Raw genomic sequence first — 21,936 nt, 5'->3', positions numbered from 1 at the left:
GGGAATGGGCTCCCTTGAAATGGTCTCCCTGGAGGCATCCCCCAGGCTTCTGCTTAGATCTCCTGGGTTGCTGTAACACATCTATAAAGGAGGCTGGGAAATATAACCTCTCAGCTGGGCACACTGGCATCCCAGTTAAGACTGGGCTTCTGTTACAGAGGATGGGCTTGGGATGGAAGCTCAAACTCTCCAAAAGTAGATACTAACCCACAGTGAGCAGTTGAGTGAACCAGGGAACAAATCAACCCTGGGGTCGCCAAGGTCCAAGCCTCTCAATAAGCCAAAGTTGGGCATTAATCCCTCCTCTGGGACTGTTGTTCTATTTCGCCCATCATTTTCCATTTTCCTTTCCTAGCAGACAGGGCACAAGAAGCAAGCAGTCACTCAGGATGCTCCACTCAAATCCTGGGGCCAACACCTCTGAGCTTTAGGACCCACACAAGGTATTTCTTGAAGCCTCAGTCTCCTTATCTGAAAAATGGGAACAGTCCCCTCTCCCAGGCCTGTGGAGCATGGCACCTCATAACCCTCCCTCCTGCCGTCCCCTGCGTCCGCCCTGGTGCCAGCTGCTCTCACTCTCTGAAATCTGGAGCCCAGTCGGCTGCCAGCCAGTCTCCACCAAGAGACTCGCGGTGAGAATCGGACATAGTGTTGATACGTATACTACACCTGGCCCAGACCGGGCCCAGAGTGGGGCTGGTGTGGAGGTGGGAACTGGGCCACCCGTGTGTGTTTCTTAAGAAGTGTCTCCATATTAACTGGGAGGGGAAAATGTACTTGAAACCAAATGAAGTAACCATCCAATGGTGAAACGCCTCACTGTAACAGAGTCGGCGAGATGCTGAGAAAGGGTCCATGGTGGCTCCCCCGAAAGCATCCCGTGAGAGCAGCCACGCAACAGCCACAGGGGAGGCCATCTGGCTTCGCCGAACTAACCTGCCTGCTCCCAGACTGCTGCCTTGCTTTATTTTGTTTTGTTTGATCTTACTGCTTTACGGAAACCAATCTCTCCCGAGGCAATGTGATCGCTCCTGAGTAAGCTCTTAGACTCTTTCTCGGGAAAAGCTTAGAAAAATAACAATAGCTGACATTTATTGAAGGCATACAATGTTTCAGGCACTGTGCTGGCCCTTACATCAACTGTCTCATGCCTTCTTTACCAAAACATTTCGAGGTGGGTACCATCGTCAAATCCATTTCACAAAAGAGGAGACTGAGGCACAGAGAGGTTAGGTCATTCATCCATGGTCACACAGCTAGCTGGCAGAGGAGCCAAGACTGGAAGGCAGGCTTCTGGCTCCAGGCTGTACCAGGAGAGGCCGCCTCGCTTGCTTGCCTTGTCAGAACCTCGGCCCCCTCGGTCCTCAGCCCGACGAGTTTCTGTAAAAATAACAATACTGTTCTGCTCTGGTCAAGGGGACATGGAAGGAAAAAACACAGACTCATGGAAATCAAAGTGCTTTCTAAACCCAAAGGAAGGCACGGGAGTTGATGTTTCAGCTCTGCCCAGGTGATCTTTGTCCTTTTAGAGGGAGAGCCTCAGTTTCCCAGTCTGAGAAATGGGTTGCTTCTTCTAACTCTAGTATGAATTAAATTTTGATTTCCCTTTTGCATCATTGAGCCAAACAAGGAAATTACTGTATCTCTGGATAATCCTTACTAGACTTTTCCAACCTGAAACTTGATTCTCCTAGACTGAAAGAAAAAAGTGTCCAAAATCCCCAGAAAACAGCAAAGCTGCAATTAAGTCACCCAGCAGAACACCTGTGCTCACATAGGTGCCCTGAGCAATGGAATGTCACAGCTACTGTAGAGTCGGAACTGTGGGGCTAAAAGCCGCATTTCCCAGATGCCTTTGCAGCTAAGGGTCTGGAGGCCAGTCAGGCTCCACCTAGGAGATGCATGCCTGTGGGCCTCAGCGAGCAGAAGGAGGTCCCTATGAGTGGGACCTGGGCCCATGCGCTTTCCTGGAGTGCAGAATGTTGAATGGATTGTTTTCCATCTGCTTTTGAGGACCGCTTAGGCCAGCGCAGCTACTCAGAGTGGGTCTGTGGACGAGCTGCTTCAGCGTCACTCGGAACTTGGAAATAAAGCAAGAGTCTCAGGTACTGGCCCAGACTCACCGAGTGTGAAACTTGGGTGGGATCCAGGAATCTGTGTACTGACAGGCTCTCTAGGTGATTTTCATGCATGCTAGAGTGTATGGGCTGAGTGCCTCCCTATGGGCCTCTAGCCCTGGAAGTATCTGACAATTTCTTCTGGACCCCAGTTGTTAACACACACACACACACACACACACAAACACACATGAGGTCTACTGTCTGATTTTTGTTTAAATTTATGATTGCTTTATTCACCTTTTTAACAATATCCATACAATGACCTACAATACTCATAGATGCAGTTTGATTAATCTTTCCATTTGAACATATGTGTGAAGCTGCCACCCAAATCAAGATATGAAACATTCCTAACCCCCCATAACACCTCACACCCCCTCTAAATCAGTTTTCCCCAAAGAGAACTACTATTCTGAGCGCTGACTCCGCGGAGTACTTCTGCCTCTTCTAACACTTCACATAGATGGGATTCAGCCATACGCTTTTGCATCTGACCTCTTGCCCTTGATGTTACATTTATGACATTCTCTTCCTCATTGTGTACGGCACCTATTTGTTCTTCTTTGCTGTGTAGTATTTCATTTGATGGGGATGCCGCAGTCTATCCACTCCACCACGATTAACACTGAGTACGTCCAGTTTGGGGCCACTATGAATAAAAAGCTGGAGGCAATGAGAGCATGCTTTCCCCGGGTAATACCCCCGGGCACGATGGTTCATTTGCATAATGTCGAGATGCAGTATGTGAAATTTTGAAGAGGAAAAAAACAGTGATTTGGCAAGAAAAGAAAAAGGCACTCGTCTCTTCCTGGAGCCACTCCTGGACCCTGGTGACAGAGAACGAACAGCAGAGGGAAGAACGCAGGATCCGAAGGCAGGAAGGAGAAGGCAGAAGAGCAGAGTGCCCCCGGCCACTGTATTCCCTTGTGTGAGCCGCACAGAAAGCAGGCTCCGTAACAGTGACCCCCAGGAGGCCCCTCCAATTTTATTATTTCAGCTCCCACCTCCTGCACCCAAAGAGCACGCTGTTTCCTCCATTCCCATCTTCATTCAAAAATGCCACTAGGGCTCAGGCACTGTTCTTGGCAGTGGACCCACCAATGAACCGAACCGGTGACGATGGGGGGAAGCTGTCCCTGCAAAGGTGACCCAGGGGACCTTCCTGCTCCTGGCCACCACACTTTGGTGCAACAGAGGCTGCCACGTCCCCACGTGGTCTCCTTCCCTCGGTCTCCCTTCCAGCTCCTGCTCCCCTGGGGCTAGGCTGACCTCCACACAACCGCCACTGGGATCCCATCACTTTCTGGTTAAACCTTCACTCACTGAGCCCCTGTTCCGGTGAGGATGGAGTCAAGATTGTCAGCCTCCGGGGCCTCTGACATTTATCCTGTGACTCCTTGTAGCCTGTACTCCCGTCACAATCATCGGAAGTGCCCAAAACATATTCACTGGCATCCTCTTTTCTCTGCCTCAAATGTCCACCCTACTTAGCCTCTGACAAACTCCTGCTCATACCTCAAGACCCAGTCAAACTGTGTTCTGGTATTCCGTATTCAAAATGGAACGTTGTGAGACCTTCTTGTTCCACCTTCCTATGTGCTGACATTCCTTCCTGGGGGTGCTTTGTACCAACCTGTGGTGTGGGTCTACCTGCACTGTATCACAGTCAGATATTTGAGGGTCTCTTCTTCCGAACTAAGCTGTGAGCCCCTGCAGGGCAGAAGCTGTGTTATTCACCTGCATATCCCCGGGGCCTGAAAGCTCTCTCAGTACAAGCCAAATCAACGGAGGGAGGGAGGGAGGGATGAATGGCTATATTGTTCCCAAAACATTTGGCTTTATACAATCACATAATGATACAGCTGGAAAGAAGATGAATGATTTCCAAAACATTTGATTTTGTATAGAATCAGCTGACAAGGCCTGCATTTGTTAGGGTGAAAATTAAGCTGAATTAAAGAACCAAGAAATTTGTCTCTCGCTCATAGTAGAATTCACAGGAGTAACCCAGGTCAGTGAGCCGCTCCGTCTGACCCAGCCCAGATCAGGGGCCCTCGCTTCCCCAGCTTCTAGGACAGTTTCCTCATCTTTTGGTCAGCGCTGTCTCACCATCAAGTTCAGGTACCAACTCACAGGGAAGGAAGAGAGTGCAGAAGAGGCCCAGCTGAGGTCTCAAGCCCAGACCCGGGCACAGCACGGCTGGGGGGGAAGGATGCAGTCCCCCGGGCCTGATGACAAGGAGGCTGAGAAATAAAGCACGTGCCCAACTCCAGCGCAATCACGGTGGACAGAGGGGAGAAGGGATTCGGGCTGACACCCACCGGTCTCTGGGCTTCTCTGGTGGCTCAGCGGTAAAGAATCTGCCTGCGATGCAGGAGACCCGGGTTCGATCCCTGGGTTGGGGAGATCCCCTGGAGGAGGGCGTGGCAGCCCACTCCAGTGTTCTTGCCTGGAGACTCCCATGGACGGAGGAGCCTGGCAGGCTAGAGTTCATAGGGTGGACACGACTGAAGCGATGAAATAGCAGCAGCAGACACCAGTCTTTGTGAGCCCCTCGTTGTACGTACGGGAACTAAGCTTCAGAGTGGGGCGTGACCTGGCCAAAGTCATGGAGCTGATCTTCTCTTTCCCAGGCCACCTTCTCAGTACTCAGGATAAATGTCTAATCTCGTTTGCCTGGTCATAGGTCATATTTCTGGGGCATGGACTCTTAAGGGATCTGCATGCAAGTGATTGACTGGCCGGTGAGGGTGGTCTCAGGACAGACCCTTGTGAGTGTGTAAAGGACACAAGATCGGGCAGAGAGAAACTGAACCTAGCACAGTTGTTAACAGAGGGCTCAGTCAACCCCTAAAGGAGCTCTGAAAAGAAATGACTCTACAGAGTTACCCTAAGTGAAGCAAGGCTGTGCTTAGTCGTTCAGTGGTGTCCGACCCTTTGTGACCCCGTGGACTGTAGCCTGCCAGGCTCCTCTGTCTATGGGGATTCTCCAGGTAAGAATACTGGAGCGGGTTGCCATACCCTCTGCCAGGGGCTTTTCCCAACCCAGGGATCGAGCCCAGGTCTCCCGCATTGCAGGCGGATTCTTTGCCATCTGAGCCACCAGGGAAGCCTGGAGGGGGCAAGGCCTTTTACCCCAGACCCTGCGTGTCGCTCCAAACATCGGGGCCGGTGGCTCCCGGCAATCAAGAGCAATTCAGCCAACAGCACTCAGCACTGCCGGCCTTTGGGGGATCCTGGGTCCTGGTCGGGGACCTGAGTGGCACACGGCAGTATCCACTACAATCTCTCCACCATCTAAAGAATCCAGCCCGGGGCCTGTCCCCTAAAAGACGTTCAATAGTTTGTGGATTGGGTGCTCGGTTCTCAAGCTTGTGCGGCACTATTTTATTGTTTATTCTTTCCAGTCGATCTCTCTCCCCACTCCTGTTGCTCCCTGCAGGTATGAAACCCCCATGATGGAAGGCACAGTGCGGAGCGTGGCCGATGGTTTTAGCGATTAAAAAAAAGACAATCTCTACCGTCAAAGGTTTTACAGTCTAGCAGGGGCAGGTAAGACACATTGAAGAAGAGATATAAGATGTGATGAAATATGATAAGGGCCCATCATAGACCCAAGGCAAATATCTGCAAAAATAATATTAAATCTGTTTCAAAGATCAGACAAGTTTCCATTTCATACTTCTTTTGACTCGCCTGGAAATTAAAAGGAAATGGTGAACTCAGTACTAGGAAGGGGTCAAAGATTTGAGGCGCATGAAATGACACTATGATCACATGATCTGAGGGGTCTAAAAGAAAGAGGAAATAAACAGGAAAGGGGGAAACTGAGAAGAAGGTCTGCGGGAGAAACAGGAAGAGACACGCCGCTTCCGGCTGCCTGCGCATCTCCAAGGGCTCGCGAGGCGGCCTGAGGTTCCCAGGCCGGGTGTCCTGGGCCGCGTCTTGACTTGGGCCCTGCCTGGCCTCAGCCGCTGCCTGGATGGTCCTTGGGCTCCGTGGGTGCCCACTCCCCATGGCAGGCGGCCCCTTCCTCTGGCGCAGGGCAACCACCCCTCAGGCTGGGTCCCGGGAGTGGGGAGGGAGGCCGACGAGGGCAGGGATGTGTGTACGCGTGTAGCTGATCCAATTTCTTGTACAGAAGAAAACAGCACAGCATGGTAAAGCAATGATACTCCAATTTAAATTTTTTTTAATTAAAAAAAACGAAATGATGACTTGTAGTGATCCAATAGGAAATTACCTTACAAAACGGAAGAATTCTGTAACAACCTAAGTTTTTCTGTGTTGGATTTTTTGGCTCATGGACAACAAAATTCACCTATTAAAAAGAGTGAATCAAAAAAAAAAAAAAAAAGTGGGTCCTGGAATTCCAGAAGGAGAAAGTCCTCAGACATCACCTAGTTCAACCGCCTGGTTTTATCAAAGACAATGGAGGTCCAGACAGACTAAGGAGGCCATCGAAACAATTCTGTCAAGTCAGAGACAGACGTGGGGCCGCCACCTGTTCTGTGAGATTCCCACACATGCAGTATCTCTCTCACACACACACACACACACACACACACTCATGACTTGCATACGTTTCTCCCACTCTTTTCTCCATCCTCCGCCTCTCCAGTACTTTTCTTTATGAAGTTCAGAAATGCGGTCTAGAGTTTGGTCCATGGACAATAAACAATTACTTTTAAATGAATTTGAATTGCTCTTTCTCCCTATAGTGAAAGTGAAGTTGCTCAGTCGTGTCCAACTCTTTGCGACCCCATGGACTTTAGCCTACCAGGGTCCTCGGTCCATGGAATTTTCCAGGCAAGAGTACTGGAGTGGGTTGCCATTTCCTTCTCCAGGGGATCTTCCCGACACAAGAATATCTTTCTCCCCATACCTGGCTTTAAATGATGCTACAAGGACACTTTTGAAGTCTTGCACCTTCTCTGATAATCCAAAACAAAGGAGACAGAACCACCCATAATTGGAAGCCAATTGGGAGCCCTGAACTCCATGTATCAACTCTCTGGATCCTCACTCCACCCCCACGAGATGGGCACGATCACCCCATTTTACATGGCGGGGTGTCGGCTCAGAGGTGCGGGGTGACCTGTGAACAGTGGACCGAAGCTTGAGGCCGGTCCTCGTGATCTCAGCGCCCAGGTCTCCTGCTGGACCGTGAGAGTGTGGGCGACAGACGGGCTCCCACTTCCAGCGGACATTCTCTTTGGATGCTACCCAGTGGCTTGTGTGTGCCTGCGGGAGTCAGCCAGGGGCGGCTGAGCGGCGACTCGGGAATGAGATGCTCGTGGTCTTGAGCACATTTGAGTCCCCTGGCGGGCACCCTGCCGCAAACAGGATTCGTCTCTGAAGTATTCATCCTGCCCCAGCATGAGAGGAGATTATTCTAAATAACGTACAGTCCAATGTGACATTATTATTCTTAGACTGTAAATCAATAACCAAAATAAAGTAAACTGTTAGGTCTGGGTGGCATAAAATATGGGCACAGACCAAGAGACGTGGGGGTACCGTTTGCTCTAAATCAGTTTAACCACCTTGCAGCTTCTCACATTACAGTCTTCATCTAGCACATTAGCGAGATTAGTACGTGGTTTTTGCAATTAAATTGCATATTTTATCACTTCTCCTTCTTTCATGCTGTATAAACTTCCAGGAAATTACAGACTCATAAAGTCCAGCACAAAGCAGGAGGCGGGAGGAAGTGGAGACACCAGTCCGGCAACTGGGGTCAGCTGGGTTTCGCGTTCCCTATTTTTATTTGATTTTAGAACGTCCTTCGTGAAGACTCCCCATTCGAGTAAAGACATCTCAACAGACAGATTGAGAGATGAGTCTTTTGATGCACATAACTGGACCCCTGGGGATTACAGGGTGGTTTTTATTGAGAAGAGGGGATGTTTAAGGTTTTAATAGAGATGGGATGAGGCGGTGCGTTAGTCTGCTCCAAAAGCAAGAAAAACACATTTTCTTCTGAGTTTTGATTACTGGCTTCACCACAGCCCTAAAACACATGATTGGATATCAGAATCTATTACTTTACTAAATTAGAGAGAGAAATTCATTTGGTAGGGGCATATCTGGTAAGCTATTTCCTGTGACTTTGTCCTTGTGTTGTTTGAGGGACTAGTGCCTGATGCATGCACGCGTGTACACACACATACACACACACACACACACACACACGCATGCACAGTCTTTCATGCACAGATCAGATCTCTTTTCCGGAAATAACTCTGTTCCCCAGCAGGTCAGAAGCACCGAGTCCAAGGCTTCAGTCAGCACGTATTTCAAGGGCTGGATGTAGAAGGATCTCTCAGTTCATCTTCCAGAAGCCTCTCCTGTGAAGCCTAAAGTGCAGAAAGTCTGGGGACTTACCTTGAAAAACAGATGCTGGCAGAGATGCAACCAGCAGTTAGACAACTGTCTGAAGACTCAGTCTCCAGCAGCTAAGTGTGCATGCGCATCAGAGGGACCGCCCCCACCCCCGCCCTCAGTCCTGAGTCTGCGCCGCCTCTGTCCTCACCTAGAAATAAGAACCCCCGTCATCAGGTCATTGTGAGAAGTAGCTCTGTGTGTGTGTGTGTGTGTGTGTGTGTGTGTGTGTGTGTGTGTGTGTAAGGATGTGTCGATGGTTTGATGTGCGCTGTGATACCCGTAGTGCGTGTAAGAGGCACCCTGGTCCTCGGAATCCGGTGTGCAATCCAAGCTCATCGAATGTTTACCCAAGCGCCGGGCCTCGGGCCGCCGGCCGGGAACACAGGTGGGAACCACACTGTCACTTCTCAGAAGGCATCAGAACCTGATGGGGGACGTGACCACAACGCTGGGAAGTCACAGCCTTGGGCGGGATGCTACTAGAAGGCCCTCAGGAAGGGCCAGGCCACAGTAGTTTCCCGTGGAGTGGCCAGCCCCATTCCAGCCTGCCATCCGTGGAGGTCGGGCAGAGGGTCCCTAACCTCCCTGGACCTCAGTCTTCATGTCTGTGAGATGGGAGAGCAGGAATCCCAGAGCAGGCACTGGGTAAGTCCCCTACCACTCTGATTAGCAGCAGAGCTAGGAATGAAACTCCGGTTTTCGACATGAGGTTGCTCTGAGTCTCAAGGACACCTCAGCCGCTAGGTGTACTAATGAGGAGCTTCCGGAGAGCTGAGTCTCTTTGTCCTTTTCTAACAAATGAAGCTCACGCACTTATATGTCCCTTGCAGAGGAAGGGGCTCTGCGTCCTCTCGTAGAAGATGCCAGAAAGGTTTCCGCTTTTTAAAATGTATTTTTAACCTGTCTGGACAGGCAGGTTCTGCAGTTCCCTGCCCTTTCTTCTTCCACGCCCTTCCCTCTCCAGGCCCTCGTTTGCCCATCTTTCTTCCTTGCATCAAAAAGGAGATGTACGTATCTCCTGAATTGTGATGGGGAAAATATCTGGCTTGACTCAGCTCCAACAGAGATGCAAAAAAAGTGCCCCAGAATGGAAGGCAAGGTTGAATGAAGGAAGGAGATGCTGTTCATTGACTAATAAGTTACCAGGTAATAATAACTAAAGGAATAACAGAATAAATGAATGAAGACACTGACCTGTTCACCCCTGGGGTTGGTTCCACCGTGTCTGTCTTTGTTCACTCTCTTCATTATCCATGCCAACCTTTGGTATATTTTATGAATTACTCTGAGACATCTTAGATTCTTCCTAGATTAAGGGAAGGTGGAGATGGATGGGTCAATCCTTTCTAATCCCAGTGTCCAAACCCAAGGCCTCTCCAAGAGGAAATGAATGGAGTTGAATTCATAAAGTAGCCTTGCAAGTAGACGCCAGCCTGAAGTCAGGCTTGCCAGCGTTTGACCCTGAAGTGATCACTGAAAGGACTCAGACTATGGCACTTTTCACATTAAAGCCAGGAATCTGCATTCTGGCCCCAGGGTCTAAGCCTGGAAGAAGCGGGAGCTCTTTTCTTATGCATTTTCAGAAATCAAAAGCAATGATTCCACCCTCAACTGTCTGGGGAGGAGGGGATTATCAAGTTCCCTGCCTACACATTACAAATATCTGGGAGCTGTTAGAACACCAGATGCCAGGCAGCACCCCCAGACCAATTACATCAGCGTCTTTGGGGTTGGCCAGCATCACCAATTTTTAAAAGATTTTTTTGATGTGGACCATTTTTAAAGTCTTAATTGAATGTGTTACAATATCACTTCTGTTTTTATGGTTTTTTTTTTTTTTTTGGCTATGAGGCATGTAGGATCTTAGCTCCCCCACCAGGGAGTCGAACCCACATCCCCTCCATCGGAGGTTGAAGTCTTAACCACTAGACTACCAAGGAAGTGCTAGCATCGCCATTTGTAAAGGCTCCCCGGGTGACTGCAATATGCAGCCAAGTCTGATAACCACTACTCCAGACTAATTTCCTGGTGAGCAGACCCCGAATGGACAGACCCATGAAAAGCTGAACCACCACTTGATGACTTACTTGCGCTTCATGCCTGGGGTGCAGGAGAGATCCATGAAGGCTTCCTGGAAGAAGCAGCACTTGATCTGAGCTGTGAAGACAGACTAAATTGGGAGAGGTGGCCATGAAGACATCTCTTAACCTTGGACTCAGCCCCCTTCTCAACAGCCACAACCTCCCCCCAGCAATCCTTCCCCCTCCTCTTCCCCTCCAGCAACCCCCACACCACTCCTCACGTCCCCCAGCAGTGAGCCGAGCACTGCAGACAAATGTGATGTTGGGTGAAGAACATATGCCCTGCCTGCACTTAAAGAGCGTTTCTCTTCCTCTTTGCCAGTCTCATCAGGAAATAAGTTCTATCGGCTTTCGCATTTTAGGGACGAGCAGATGGCAAAAGTTTTGATTCAGGAATAATGTCCATCTGAAAATCCCATGCTCGAGGGCCCCTGACTGTCATCAGAGGACCATCACGGGCACACAATCTGGACTCTTAAAAAGTCCCTATTTCATCCAAAATGGAAATCTTGACCTATTCACCCCCAGTCCAACTTCTCCTCCTGTGTCCCTAGCTCAGTAAGCGGAAGCCCCAGGACCCCAGCCCTGACTCCCCCGCTTGGCGTGTCCATTTCACCTGCTCAGCCCTCCCCCCTCCCCCCACCCCTCCCTGAGCTCAGGGCTCCCCCTGCACCCCATGGGCCGCGCCCCCACCTCCCCACTGCCCTCCTTCCCCCACCCTCTCCCAGCACTTGTCCAGCCTTGTGGCCTCGGAACTTTCTAGAACACACCCCTCTTTCACAGTCTCTGATGACGTCACCCTGCCTGCCATGTGTTTCCTGCATTCATCACTCTGTGCCTTACAATGGAAGTGGCAGTATTTACCCAGCACGTTGGAGAAAACAAAATGAGCTCTTTGTTGCAGGGAACAACCCATTCCTGGGGCCTTGGCCAAGGAACGAGGGGCTTAGGAGCTCAGCACCATTGTAAACCCCTTGACTCTGACTGACTATAGGCTCAGGCCTACACGGATGGATTCCAAACAGGAGTGACCATCAGATCCCCAGGCCTCCTCTGACCAGCACTCCTCCCCTACCTCCCATCTATTTTAGGGTCTCACTGACCTGGGCTTTTTTTCCTTAAGAGCACTTAATTCATTGGTAATTATAGTCACACGTATCAGGATATGATTACAGTCTAACTCACCATCAGCCATAAACTCTCGTAGCCCCACTGGGTACCCAGGCTTCCTAGCTCAGATCAAGTTCTGCTCCTTCTATGAAGCTTTCAAGTATCTTCTATTCTTGGCACCCCAGACTGACCACCCTCCCCAGACATATGTGAAGAGCACCGATCATATGTGATGATGCCTGGCACCTAGTAGATGCTCAAAGAACATCTGTTCATGAGGGATGGATGGATGGATGATCGGATGGATGGATCGGTTTCTGTTTTTAGTAATTCACCCGCTCCTCTGCAGGTTGTGCTCTTTCCTTGTGGCTGCGAGCTTCCCGGCGACCCAGTCTGGCTGCCCCTGCCAGCTGCCCGTTAAGGGCCCGACTGCGGTGAAGGCGATAAACCTCTGCGATCGGGGGTCCCGCAGCTGCCAGGCGGCGTAGCCCAGGTGCCATGGCCCTCTCTCACCTGGCCTCAGCGTCTGTGCCTGGCCAGATGGATGGATTAGAAGGAGGATAAATGATGGTGGATCTTGGCCCTGCTGAACCCTCAGGCTTCCTCTTCCACCATATCACCACAGACATGCCAAAAGTTCACAAAATTGAAAGATGTCATGACTGTGTTCCTACGTGGTTTTGTCCTTTTAAAAGAGGAGCCATTTTGCTGTTGAAGAGGTTTTCCTGCTCCCAGGAAAGACTTCTGAAAAGAATAGGAAGAGGTGTTTCCAAAAAGTCATTTCTAAGATGCAGCTTTGATGTCAAAAATAGCTTGAACAAGCTTGGTAGCCTTGTTCACGCTCCCTTGGCTGCTGGGGAAATGGCATCAACACCCAGGGGGAAGACCAAGAATAGCTTTATTATTAAGCATCTTTCATCATCAAGCATGGGACGCCAAGCAGAGAGAAGGTTGTAAGTCCAATCCAATAACTCTGTGGCTGGACCCAGCTGAGGACTCAAGGGGAGCTGTTGCCCATGGTAACAGCAGTAATATTAGCTACAGTTCTGGCTGAGCGTGCCCCATGTCTCTGCTAGGCACTCTACTGAGAACCGTATGCACAGTATCTCCTTTAATCCCACCAAATCTATACTGTAGGACCCACCAATAGTGGACTCTGGATCCATGCCAGCTGGGTTCAAGTCCCACCTGCGCCCGCTAGTGGCTATAAGAAAACCAAATGAAAAAGGCAAAACGGTTGTCTGAGGAGGCCTTACAAATAGCTGAGAAAAGAAGAGAAGTGAAAGGCAAAGGAGGAAAGGAAAGATAAACCCGTCTGAATGCAGTTCCAAAGAATAGCAAGAAGAGATAAGAAAGCCTTCCTAAGTGATCAATGCAAAGAAATAGAGGAAAACAATAGAATGGGAAAGACCAGAGATCTCTTCAAGAAAATTAGAGCTACCAAAGGAACATTTCATGCAAAGATGGGCACAATAAAGGACAGAAATGGTATGGACCTAACAGAAGCAGAAGATATTAAGAAGAGGTGGCAAAAATACACAGAACTATACAAAAAAGATCTTAATGACCCAGATAACCATGATGGTGTAATTACTCACTTAGAGCCAGACATCCTGGAGTGTGAAGTCAAATGGAACTTAGGAAGTATCAGTACAAACAAAGCTAGTGGAGGTGATGGAATTCCAGTTGAGCTATTTCAAATCCTAAAAGACGATGCTATGAAAGTGCTGCACTCAATATGCCAGCAAATTTGGAAAACTCAGCACTGGCCACAGGACTGGAAAAGGTCAGTTTTCATTCCAATCCCAATGAAGGGCAATGCCAAAGAATGCTCAGACTACTGCACAATTGCACTCATCTCACATGCTAGCAGGGTCATGCTCAAGATCCTCCAAGCTAGGCTTCAACAGTACATAAACTGAGAATTTCCAGATGTGCAAGCTGGATTTAGAAAAGGCAGAGAAACCAGACATGAAATTGCCAACATCCACTGGATCATTGAAAAAGCAAAAGAATTCCAGAAAAACATTTATTTCTGCTTTATTGACTATGCCAAAGCCTTTGACTGTGTGGATCACCACAAATTGTGGAAAATTCTTCAAGAAATTGGAATAGTAGACCACCTTACCCACCTCCTGAGAAATCTGTATGCAGGTCAAGAAGCAACAGTTAGAACTGGACATGGAACAACAGACTGATTCCAAATAGGAAAAGAAGTATGTCAAGGCTATATATTGTCACCCTGCTTATTTAACTTATATGCAGAGTACATCATGAGAAATGCTGGTCTGGATGAAGCACAAGCTGGAATCAAGATTTCTATGAGAAATATCAAAAACCTCAGATATGCAGATGGCCCCACCCTTATGGCAGAAAATCAAGAGCAACTAAAGAACCACTTGACAAAGGTGAAAGAGGAGAGTGAAAAAGTTGACTTAAAACTCAACATCATAATAACTAAGATCATGGCATCCTGCCCCATCACTTCATGGCATATAGATGGGGAAACAATAGAAATAGTGAGAAACTTTATTTTTCCTGGGCTCCAAAATCACTGAGGACAATGACTGCAGCCATGAAATTGAAAGACGCTTGGCTCCTTGAAAGAAAAGCTATGACAAACCTAGACAGCGTATTCAAAAGCAGAGATGTTACTTTGCCAACAAAGGTCTGTATAGTCAAAGCTATGGTTTTTCCAGTGGTCATGTATGGATGTGAGCGCTGGACCATAAAGACGGCTGAGCACCAAAGAACTGACGCTTTTGAACTGTGGTGCTGGAGAAGACTCTTAAGAGTCCCTTGGACTGCAAGATCAAACCAGTCTTTCCTAAAGGAAATCAACCCTGAATATTCATTGGAAGGACTGACGCTGAAGCTCTAATACTTTGTCTACCTAATGCAAAGAGCCAGCTCATTGGAAAAGACTCTGATGCTGGGAAAGGTAGAAGGCAGGAGGAGAAGGGGCTAACAGAAGATGAGATGGTTGGACGGCATCACCGACTCAGTGGACACAAGTTTGAGCAAGCTCCAGGAGCTGGTGAAGGACAAGGAAGCCTGGCGTGCTGTAGTCCATGGGTCACAAAGAGTCAGACAGGACTGAGTGACTGAACAAGTGGCTCCGTTGTTTTGGGGCAAGGTAGATCATGTCTCCATCTCCGGGCTTCTCATCTGTGAAATGTGCATGATTGTATTGACTATTTTACGGAGTCATGAGAATGAATTGAATTCATTTATACATGTGAAGTGCTTAAAAAATAGTCCAGGCACATTAGTCGTTAGCTATTTTTATTACTAACTTCAGTTAACAAAGCAGGAACCAGAGAGGCTGCATAGTAACCAAGTCGCAGGGCCGGGGTGTGAACCTGTCTCTGTCCAGTCGAAGCCCACGCTCCTCACCGCCAGGCGGCGCTGCCCCGATACGCGGGCTGTGTGGTCTCCTCCTCGGGTCCTTCCGCCTCCGCTCCATCTCAGCCGGCAGTCCCACCCGGGTAGATGCAGCCCTTCATTCCATAAATAGCTTCTGCATGATTGTGGCGTGCCAGCACCAGGTGGAAACAAAAAGATCAGACATCATCCCTACTTCAGATGACTTCTGCCTGGTATTTAAAGACCTGGCTTTGAGTATTCAGGTACAAAGAGAAAAAAAAAAAGAGCTGTGTGTACCGCATACCTACTGCGTGAGGTGTCAGGCTCCTCCTCATCTCCATCTCCCTCTAGGATGAATCATTAGCATCCTCGTTTCATGGCTATGGGGTCCGAGGCACAGAGAGCTTCCATCACCTGCCCAAGGTTGCACAGTCACGAGGAAACTTGGAATAAGGTCTGTCTGATTTTGATCCACTCAAATCATTCTGAGCTAAAGGATGGTTCACACTCACATGGATGATGAATGCTGCTCTGGGATAAATGGGTCTTGAGGACACTGTCATCTAAGCGTCACAGGGCCTCCAGCTGAGAGGAACTCCATGGGAAGTGCTCAGATGGTGATCACAGTAAAGTAGCCAGAATCGTCAATGTTTTGGAGACGTGTAGCTTCCTGAGATGGACTTTAAATGCAAACCTTAGGAGATCTATGACCATTACAGAAATGTAATCAGTAATTTAATATCTACATGCCGAAAGGACACACAGGCATGCACGCACACACAGAAGTACGAGAAAAGCTGGGGAGATGCAAATAAGATCAATGCATCATAGTGATCGATCTCTTCCCTGAGATCTCACATTACTGTTCTGCAAAATGTTACTTCTGGGGGAAACTGGACAAAGTTTCTTTCTGTATTTCTTATGATTGCTTGTGAATCAATAATTATGTTAATAAAAGTTTCAATTAAAAAATCAACAAGAAAATAAAATCCCAACAGGAAAGTGAGCAAAGTATATGAACAGGCAATTCATGGAAGAGAAAGCATAAATAGTCAATAAACATATGTAGAGACAATAAAATTATAACAAGGAAGTATCATTTCACACCAAGTTAACTGCTAATTTAACAAAAAAAAAAAAGGTGGTAACACCAAGAATTGGCAAGGATAGAAGAAAAAAGGTACTCATTCCCTGCTGTTGAGAATACAAATTGGTACAAGCACTTGGGGAAGCTACTGGCAGTATCTAGTAAGCTACAGATGTGCACGTTGTCAGCAACTCGGCTTTAGGTCCCTACCCTGGAAATGCTCATGTATATATACAGAGAAACATTTACAAAGACACAGACTGTAGCGCTGTTTATGTAACAAAATCACCCCCACCACTCTCCAGCCACAGACAACAAGAAATAGCAATCTGTTTGTACAACGGAATACAAGTAGAAGTTAAAACAGCTAAAACTGATCAACAACGGAAAAAACTTAAAAACAAACCGTGATGCAGGGGGGAAAGCAAGTTGTAAAACAATGGGATAGCCTTTATTTTAAAAAATTAAGTCTACTGTTGATTGCTGGTATAAACGCACGTATGCAATGGAAGTGCAAATACACATGTGGAAATTTCATGGAAATGGTCTACACAGGAGAGCGGTACCTCTGCCAAGAAAGCAGAGGAAGGGATCGCGGTGAGCTTTGCCTGCAGCTGACGTTTGATTTCTTTAAAATGGAGAAAGATGAAGGAGATGTGGCAAACTGTATATGCTGCATTTGAGCATATACAGGGGTTAACAGGGGTTTTTCGTACAATTTTAACAAATTTTGGAGTGTTTCAGATTTCAAAAGAAAAATAATGATTATGAGAGCATTAAAACTGCTGATCCAGCAACTCCTGTTTTAGGAATGTAGCCAACAGATAATTTTTCTCATGTATTCATGAACACATATTTTTCTTCTAACATTGTTTGTAACAGCAAAAACCTGAAAACAAGTCAAATGCCTATTCATTGGTGACTGATTACATGAATTATATAACGTCTATAAAATGGAATACTATGCAGCCATTGAAATGAATGACACAGCTTTCTGTGTGCTGATATGAAATAGTCCCTAAGATGTAATGTTAAAAAAGCAAGGTCATAACATTATGTACAGCACGACCCTCTGTGTGTCTATGTACGTGCGTGTGCGTTTCCACGGGGTCATGTAAAAATTCTTGCACACACATGACAACTTAGGAAACACCATGAGGTGGGGAATAGAATGAAGAAGAGAGATTTTGGTTTTCACTTTATAGTTTTACGTCCTGGTTTACTGGGCTTATATACATGATTCAATTTTTTTTTAAACTAGTTTAAATAAATTATAATCACTGATTTCTGAAACGGCCTTCTATTAGCAAAACCACGTATCATCTGAACAATCCAATTTTGAAAATCAAAATTAAATCTGCTTTTGTTCCGGTAACATTTTATCTTCTGAGCTAAAAAAACAAACAAATAAATGTTCATGAAGCACTCATCTGTGGTAGTTTGTGGGTACACAGAGACGAAAATACCAGGCTTTCCTTAAGGAATAAACAGTCCTGGAGGGAATATAACTAAAAAGACAATCGGAGGCAAATGTAAAACCACAAGAGGATGACTCAGCATAATGCTCCGGCCTGGAACTGTGAATGGTTTGGTGCAACTGGAATCAGAGGAGGGGGGTGTAGGGGCCAAGTGCTATCACCCGTGTTATCGCTTGGACTCTTTCTTAGGTGAGGAAGCTGAGGCACAGAGAGCTTAACTAACCTGCCTGTGGGCTCACAGGCAGTCTGTGGCAGAACCAGACTGAACACGCACACACTGGCTCTGGAGCCTGAACCCCTGACCCTCATAGAGGATGGGCCAGGCCGAGGGGGGATGATGGGTGATGAAGCTGGACAGTAAGCCTGGGACAGACGATGGGGTTTTGGGGAACAGTGTAGGCATAAGTGTATCTGGTGAGATAGAAGGATGGTAAGCAGGAAGCGGCATGGGTGGTCCGATATGGGTCCATTCCTAAGGTTTCATGTCTCAAGATCTCAGAAAACACTTGCTGAATGAATGAATGGGTGGAAGGATAGATGGATGAGTGCTCTGCCTAAGCTAACTATGAAACCTCAAAGCAGAGACCAAAGCAGAGGGATTTCCCTGCTGGTACCGTGGTTATGATCCCCTGCTTCCCCCCCAGGGGTCAGAGGTTCAAGCCCTAGTCAGGGGACTAGGATCCCACACTCCACATGCCATGTTGTTGCCGTTTTTGTTTATTCCCTCAGTTGTGTCCAACCCTTTTGTGACCCCATGGACCATAGCCCTGTGAGTCTCCTCTGTCCAGGGGATTTTCCAGGCAAGAATACTGGAGTGGGTTGCCATTTCCTTCTCCTGAGGTCTTCCTGACCCAGGGGTTGAACCTGTGTCTCCTGGATTGGCAGGCAGATTCTTTACCACTGAGCCATGTAGGAAGACTCTAAATAAATTAATAAGGTCAGTTTTAAGCAAAATGATGACACTGGTGAAGACTTTTCGTTTGTGAACGCCTGATCCTTGGACCCTAACCCACAAACCATCAAGTGATTCCAACTGCTTTGTGATGTGTAGCAAGCTCCACGCTGTTTATCTGCCAAAGGTCGTTGCCCTTTAATAGAGACATTTATAAACAGGAAAGACTACCGACACGGTATGATGTAGTTCACTGTGTCAAGCAAAGCGAGATTTCAGGACGTTCACTTAAAGAGCAAGAGAAACCTGACCTCGCTGATGGCCCATACATTTGACTCCACTTTGCATTTGTTACAGAGGAGTTAAAGTACAATCCAAACAATAAGTAATGATATTAATAAAAATAAGGTGTGACAAGATGAGAAGATAATCGTCTCAGAGCCCCTTGGCTGGTTTGAAATCCCAGCTCTAGCTGGGTGTCTGAAGCAATGCTGCATAACAAACAATCCCAACACGTCAGAGGTTCAGTAACAGAGATGCGTCACTCTAGCCCATCTGTGTCATCTCAAGTTTGGCTGTAGCTCTCTGGGCCTGTAACTCTGTCCCCAGGCACAAATGGACTTGAATCTTCTCCATGTGTCTTCTAGTGCTGTGACTCAGGTTGAAGGAACAGCCTTCATTGGGTACGTGAAGTTCCCGCAGCAAAGAGCAGGTTCTCCAGAGGAATGGCGGAAACGTATGGTGTTTCTTAAAGCTTCTGTTCAGAACTAACGCACTGACACGTCCACTCAGATTTCATTGGCCGAAGCCCAGAATCAATAAGGGGCAGATGTCCACTCCACCCACCAGAGGCATGTAAGTAACATGGTAAGGGATGTGAACCTATAATCTTGTGGGGAAGGAAGTACTGATGAATAGCTGTAAGAAAAATAAAATTGATTACAGCCCCTTGCAGGTTGGGCAGCTATGAAGAAATTATTTAATCTCTCGGAGTCCATTGTCTCACCTGCAAAATGAAAATAACACTTCCTTTGCAAAGTCATGGTTAAGAACTAAATAAGATAATGATTATTAAAGACCCTGGACAATGCCTGAGATCTAATCAGCAGGTCTTTGTTTCTTCCTTACCCAGTGGCTGCTACTGGGTCAAGATGTCAAATGGCACTTCGCAGAGCCGTGCTTCTTAAATTTTGTTTTGTGAGAGACCAATGTTCTGTGCTGCTTGCTCCTAGCCAGTACTTTTATAAAACATAGTAAAAATGAGTAGCTGGAAAACGAAAGAAAAACAAAGACAGAAAATGCTAGCCACACTTGTTCATGATTAGAGTCAACAGATTTATTAAATTGCATCCCATGAGAGATAGCCTACTGTAGCAGAGGTCACCAGTGGTCAAGTTACAGGGCTATTAACTTCTTTCTCCCCACCCCAGTCCCCCCACTGCTGGGCTCTGACCATCCCCAGGAGGGGAAGCAGGAAAAGACAAAACAAATGCGGATGAGCAAGGAAGACTAAGCTCCCTCCTCACTGCACGTCCCCAGGCTCGACTAGGGGAGCGGACAGGCTTTGAATTACAGGGAGATTGAAGTTCTGATCTGGACCAGACTGGGATATTTAACCCCTGAGAGAAGGATGATTTTTAATACCTAAAAGTGATTGAATAGTGATCATGTATCAATGCAAATTCACTAATAGTGGCAAATGGGAATCCCTGGTAGCTCAGCTGGTAAAGAATCTGCCTGCAATGCCAGAGACCTGGATTTGATCCCTGGGATGGGAAGATCCCCTGGAGGAGGGCATGGCAACCCCCTCCAGTATTCTTGCCTGGAGAAACCCCATGGACAGAGGAGCCTGGCAGGCTACAGTCCATGGGGTCGCAAAGAGTGGGACATGACCGAGCGACTAAGCAATGATAGCAAATATACCACACTAAGGTAAGATGCTAACAATATGGGAAACATTTATAGGATAATACGGGGACTATTATCTGTACTACCTTCTCAATTTTTCTGTGAATCAAAAACTGTTCTAAAAATAAAATTGTCAAAAACTTTTTCAAAAGTGCTTGAGAATCTGTGGGATCTGCCCGAGATGCCTTGAAGGGCTGGGGAAGTGAGAGCCAGATGTCTGAAGGCAGCAGAGGGAGAAAAGTAAAGCTGTTTCTTGTTTGTTCCCTACGACGCCAGTCCCACCAGTAACAGGTGACGTTAGTGATTCTTACAAATGGGAGGATTCTGAAAGTATGACAAAGCTGAATTCTCTGATTGCTTTTCAAAACCGTGCATAGCAAAACGTATCAGCCTTTCTTCTGCTTCAAGTACGATGCTACTGAGATGACTAGAGGCCCTGAATGTGATTATTTGCGGGCTTCTGTTTTGTTTCCGCATCCATTGCCCCTGTTTCTGGTATCAGCTACCCTCCCCCTCATAGCCCAGGTAACCCACGTAGGACTGATTCCAGCCTCCACTCCCATCCTGAACCAAAGATGGGACATGACCCAGGTCTGCAAGTCAGCATTCATTCTGGCCTGAGCACAGGATACAAATTACTCCAATGAGTTCAGCCCCCGAAACATGAGCGGCTCTCTTCCTGCTCCGTGGCTATAACAGAACTGCGGTGTTACCCGGCCTCCCTGGGAACAAAACTAATGTGGAGGAAAATGGGAAATGAAGTGCTCAGTTCTGGTAACATCCTCTGAGCACCTGGATCCAGCCCGATCTGATCCAGCTTCTCTGGAAACTTTCAACCACATGATTAGCAATAGCTTTGTTGTTGTTACTGTTTGCTTAAGTTAATTTCCAGATGGGTCTATTCCTTTCCAGGGAAAGAATCCTGACAAATGTGGCATGACTTCCACCTTTGAGCTAATCTGCTGTGGGAGACAGGCATAAAAAGGAATAAAACCAAGACGCCAGCTGGACTCTCCTGGCCCTCAGAGGTGCAGGCACCTGACTCAGATATCCTCATCGCAGGAGTACAAAGCACTTCTCACGGCTTCCTCTTTCTCGGAGAGGAGTGGCTTTCCTGGGCCCCTTTGCCTGCGTCTTGGTCTGAAGTTGCTCTCTTTCTCTCTGTGTCTACTCTAAATTCACTCCGAGGCAGAACCCGAGCTTTGCCAACTTCCCAACAAGCACAAAAGCATCTGTGAGGATTCACTTACCTAAAGGTTTTGAAGGGAAGATGGGGGAGATATAGTGCACATGCTACATTGTTCAACTTAAAAGTCCCATCTCACACACTTCCCATCTTCCCTAAATGCCTCTCAGCTGCGACTCTGGTGGAGAGGAGGAGATGGACTTTCCATCATTGACTCTGCCCCCATACAACATCCAGCCTCAGGGGCTTCTCTCTCCCAGGCCCCTACCCCCAAGTTCTTTTCCCATTCCCCCAACCCTCCTCCTGAATCTTCAAGCTTCT

Source organism: Cervus elaphus, chromosome 16 (assembly GCF_910594005.1).
Source record: "Cervus elaphus chromosome 16, mCerEla1.1, whole genome shotgun sequence".
Lineage (NCBI taxonomy): Eukaryota > Metazoa > Chordata > Mammalia > Artiodactyla > Cervidae > Cervus > Cervus elaphus.
The sequence above is the reverse complement of the archived record's forward strand: the minus strand, read 5'-3'. Positions refer to the sequence as shown.